This window comes from Triticum urartu, chromosome 6 (genome assembly GCF_003073215.2).
Source record: "Triticum urartu cultivar G1812 chromosome 6, Tu2.1, whole genome shotgun sequence".
NCBI classification, from domain to species: Eukaryota; Viridiplantae; Streptophyta; class Magnoliopsida; order Poales; family Poaceae; genus Triticum; species Triticum urartu.
Genome location: NC_053027.1, coordinates 290915695 through 290921326, shown reverse-complemented (window position 1 = coordinate 290921326; position 5632 = coordinate 290915695).

The following is a 5632-nucleotide window of genomic DNA, read 5'->3' as shown; positions in this document are numbered from 1 at the left end:
CCCCAGACACATTCAAAGTAGTCCGAACTACTTCACAGCAGGATAGCCCGGCTCGTCCATGGCTCGACTAAACACTCCGGCGAAGTCCAGAACATGCCACATATCGCGGCTCAACCGCTCTCCGGCACACAAATATTTCTTACATTTCCTTTGCAGGCTCACCTTTGCGCAGACCGGGACTGGTGACATGGTAACAACTCGAACGCACGAGGGAATCTTTAGATATTCCTCATGACGTCCATCCGACTACACTCTGGATCTGCACACAGCTCCTTCCTCCCTGGTCCCAGCAGGTTCCACAGTCATATTCCCCTTTTTATCACATTACATGTACTCATAAGCATCGATGTATCATTCAAATACAACATGTGGATTTATATGAAGCTTATTTGCTTTTATTTCTCATTGAAACTCTTTTGTTAAGTGGCACCCGTACACCGTGATATGCCTTTGCCAGGGGCTTCATTTTACCCATAATAAGGCAATAAAGTCCGAACACCTTCACAGAAGTTTGGCCCCCGAACTTATAGCATTATATGCATCAGCTCCGAATCATGTCTTGGGTCAAATGTTGGGTTTGCCCGGCTCCCATGTTTTCCTGCCTTACATTCCGCTATATCGGCTAAGGCGGCATAGGGAGAACTACTGCGATTGTGTCCCAGTTCTTCCGGACAAGCACCTCAGTAGAGAAAGCCGAGAACTGACTGTCATGATACGGCGAGAGCTGGTCAGCTGTTCGAGAGGTTGTAAAATCTTTAAGGATTTCTCCCGCATAATTCCATAACCAATGCAGTGTGTGATGGATCGGTTCTTCTTCCGATCAGGTGCCTATAGGGCCCCTCGTGCGGTCTTCCGAACACCAGGGGATGCACCTACCTTCCTAATGCTCCTATGGCTAAGTGAGAATGATAAAGCCCTATAGTCCGATTGCCTAGTTCGCTGTGCTGAACACCTCCTTCAAAGGACCCAACACTGGGGTAAAGAGTGATCAGGTTTATCCCGAACACCCCCGTATTTCTTACGAGGGGGCAGAAGCCGACGATTGGCCAATTCTCAGGTTTAATATATAAAACGGCCGCGCAGGAGGGTAAACTTTTATAATAGGCAATAAATAATAGAAATGACCTTGTTCACACATTACAAAGGACAACATGACTATATTCATGGAAATACAATGTCCTTGGTGCATTGCTTCGCCGCAAGGCAGGATCCTTTCAGGACACTTTCATAATACAATTCGGGCTTGCGGTGCTCCTTTCCCTCTGGCAGTCCCTCTGTCATCAGCTTTTTAGCATCCATCTTCCCCCAGTGCACCTTTGCACGGGCAAAGGCCATTCATGCACCTTCTATGCAGACCGACCGCTTGATGATGTCAAGTCGAGGGCAAGCACTAACAAGTCGCTTCACGAGCCCAAAGTAGCTACCTGGAATCGGCTCGGTGGGGCATAGCCGGATAATCAAATCCTTCATGGCTAGTTCGGCCGCCTTATGCAGTTTGATCAGCTATTTCAGTTGATCGGTAAAAGGCACCAAATAATTCGGTGCCAAATACTGCGACCAGAAGAGCTTATCCACATTATTCCCCTCTTCGGCTTGGTAGAATTGGGCGGCATCTGATATGCTGCAAGGAAGTTCCGCAAATACCCCTGGAGAAATCCGAACTTAAAATTATAAAGCATAATTTTCTCCTGAAATACGTGCTTTACATGGAAAAAGACCTTACCCGCCATGATCTCCCTCGCCTCTTGGATCTCCTGCAGGTCACCTTGGGTTTCCCCATGGGCATTGCACATGGCCTGATGAGCCCTAGTGAGTTCGAATTCTTTCTCTGTTAAACTCTGCTCCAGGGTCTCGCATTTTTTCATGGCCTCTTGGAGCTCTCGCCTAGCTTCCACAACCTTGGCCTCGTGCTTCTCATGAAGAGCCTGCTCTGTGGCTGCCTTTTCCTCGGCCTCGGCAACAGCCTTCTTCAGATCCTCGAATTCGGTCATCACCCCTGGCGCAAATCATGACACATATTCTATCATACTGAAAATTCGTTTGCACTGAACGCAAACAAGATTTGTGCATACCTTGTTGATCTTCCAACCGCCTTTTTAACTGGCCAAGCTCTGCTTCGACCCGCTCCAGACTTTGATTCAGTCCAGAAACCTCCGTGGTATGAGCGGCAGTAGCCGCTACGGACGCCTGCTTACAAAAGAAGAGAGATAGATGTCATCAAATGAGTCTTCTTGCGAAAAATATATTTGATCCTCTGTCCGGTTCTTTCGTTCACCGGACAGTGTATCAGGGGCTACTATCCATACTATGACACTCTTCGAAACTGTATAAAACATACCTCAAAACCTCTTATAAGGTCGATACAGGCTTCATTCAGTCCATGTTCAGCGGACTGAATCTTCTCAATCACCGCACCCATAAGGGCACGGTGTTCATCGGCGATGGAGGCGCTCTAGCGCCGCCAATAAAGCACCCGGCGCCTTTGGTTGGACAGAGGTCGCCGGTGGAACAGGGACGCCCTCTCCAGCCGAGGAAGGCCGCCTGCTTGATTTCGGAGCCGTATTGGTCTCCGAAACTGTGTCCGGCTGGGGGCTGAATCCAAGATGGTCCCTGCCGTCGACTCCTGTGGGGATCTTCTCCCCCATGTCTCCGGCCCCTGAAGTTTGACCTCCAGGCGCCGCCTTCACGATTTTCTGCGCCCCTCCTTGGACGGAGTCCCTCTGGGACGAAGCCTCGGTGTTGATCACATGTTCGGGGGGAGGGGCCTTCAGAGGCGTCCCACTCTCCATAGCATCCGAGCTCAGCAAATCCTCGGACGAGAATTGTTCAGAACAGGACCCCGTCGGACTACAAAAATATGGCTCAGGTTAAAATACTATGCCATTATGGGTCCGGACACATGAACGTGTCCGGATTTTATATACTTACGAGTTCACTAGGGGCTGGGCCCTAGGATCCCACGCCGGGATGCTATCGGCGATGGCAGTGGACTCTTCCGGAAGAAGAGTTAACCCCTTTTAGGCGAATCGGCCTCCAAGTGTACGGAGGCCGTCCTCTTCTTTCTTCCCCCTGCTGGGGATTCGTCTTCCTCCTCCTGGTCCTCTTCGGAGGCGGGTCGGGCACGGTGACGAAGGCCGCCCCGGGTCTTTTTGGCCTCCTTTTCGGTCTTCTTCTCCGGCATGTTGTAAGGCGCCAGGTCCAACATCTTCGTCAGAAGTGGGCCGGCCGGTTCTTCGGGCAGCGGGGCCGGACATTGGATCCACCCCGCCTTCTTCGTCCAGCCCTAGGAGAGTTGTGTAAAACATATTAAGCATTTCCCTTGAGTTATGCGAATAAAACGTATGGTAACTTACCGAGCTTGCAGGGCGGGACAGTTGGTACCCGCGGTCCTCGGCCGAGTCTGGCCATGATTTGTCGGGCTTAAAAAGCACCTTCCAGATGTCTTCGTGCGAGGAGCCAAAGAGTTCTCGCAGGGACTGGTGCTTGGCCGGATCGAATTCCCATAGATTGCAAGTTCGGTGTTGACAAGGTAGGATCCGACGGACTAACATCACCTGGACTACATTGACAAGTTCGATATTCTTGTCTTCCATATCGTTGACGCGCGTTTGGAGCGCCAACAGTTCATCGGACGAAGACCAGTCCAGGCCCTTCTTGAGCCAGGACGTGAGCCGCAGAGGGGCTCCAGATCGGAACTCGGGAGCAGCGGCCCACTGCGCGCCACGCAACTCAGTAATGTAAAACCACTCCTGTTGCCACTCCCTGACGAAATCATTGAAGGTACCTATTGGCCATGTGACGTTGGGCATCTTGCTCACCATAGCGCCCCTGCACTCAGCGTGCTCACCGCCCACTACCTTGGGTTTCACTTTAAAAGATCTTCAGCCATAAGCCAAAGTGTGGCGGGATGTGGAGAAAAGCCTCGCACACGACAATGAATGTCGAGATGTTGAGGAAGGAATTGGGGGATAGATCATGAAAATCGATCCCGTAATAATACATGATGCCGCGAACAAATGGGTGGAGGGGAAACACTAGCCCGTGGATAAAATAAGGGAGGAATACGACCCTTTCGTGGGGTTCCGGGGTAGGGACGATCTGTCCCGCCGCCGGGAGACGGTGGCTGATTTTCTGGGCTAGATATCGGGCCTCCCGAAGTTTCTTGATGTCCTTCTTCCGGACAATAGAGTCCATCCACTTGCCTCCCACTCCGGACATATTTGGAGTGGTTCTTCGGAGAAAATGCGAACTTGGGCGCTGGAGCTCGAGTACGCGAGAATGGATGGGCAGGAGAGAAGAAGGCGTGGGTAAAAAGGTGGAACCCTTATCCCTTTATAAGGGAGGAAGAAACTATGCACCTCCCCACCTTCCTGGTAAATTCGCTTATTCCCCAAGTGCCGTGATTAATGGCGCGGTTGGGTTACCCACACCCGCATTGACGAGAATCCCGTCATAGGTGGACACGATCTCTGCTTCGACAAGATGTGCCAAGAAAACCGCCTCGCAGTATGTGCAGTAGCTGGTTGAGAAAAATGGTTCGAATAATAACTGGGGCCATGGCGTGATGTCACGTTATGAAAAGTTGTCAGCAGATTAGATTTGTGGAAATATTATACTCTCTATGGTGGTATGTGGAATTTGTTTTGCAGAGCCAAACACTATCCTTGTATTCAAAATCTTCTATGGAGTATTCGGAGGAGGAACTCGCCTTGCAATGCCGAAGAAAATCTGCGCGCCGGACTCGTTGTCATTGAAGCCTGGTTCAGGGGCTACTGAGGGAGTCCTGGATTAGGGGGTCCTCGGACAGCCGGACTATATACTTTGGCCAGACTGTTGGACTATGAAGATACAAGATTGAAGACTTCATCCCGTGTCCGGATGGGACTCTCCTTTGCGTGGAAGGCAAGCTTGGCAATTCAGATATGTAGATCTCCGACGTTGTAAAACGACGGCCAGTGAATTGTAATACGACTCACTATAGGGCGAATTCGAGCTCGGTACCCGGGGATCCTCTAGAGTCGACCTGCAGGCATGCAAGCTTCTAGGGTTTAGCCTCTCCGATCTCGTGGTAGATCAACTCTTGTAATACTCATATAATCAAGATCAATCAAGAAGGAAGTAGGGTATTACCACCATCGAGAGGGCCCGAACCTGGGTAAACACTGTGTCCCCCGCTTCCTGTTACCATCCGCCTTAGACGCACAGTTCGGGATCCCCTACCCGAGATCCGCCGGTTTTGACACCGACAACAAGTCTAAAACATTTGAAAAGTTCATAGAATTTCAGAGTGAAGTGGAGAATCATCGTAACAAGAAAATAAAGTTTCTACGATCTGATCGCGGGGGCAAATATTTGAGTTACGAGTTTGGCCTTCATTTAAAACAATGTGGAATAGTTTCACAACTCACGCCACCTGGAACACCATAGCGTAATGGTGTGTCCGAACGTCTAAACCATACTTTATTAGATATGGTGCGATCTATGATGTCTCTTACCGATTTACAACTATCATTTTGGGGTTATGCATTAGAGAAAACTGCATTCACGTTAAATAGGGCACCATCAAAATCCGTTGAGACGACACCGTATGAACTATGGTTTGGCAAGAAACCTAAGCTGACATTTCTTAAAG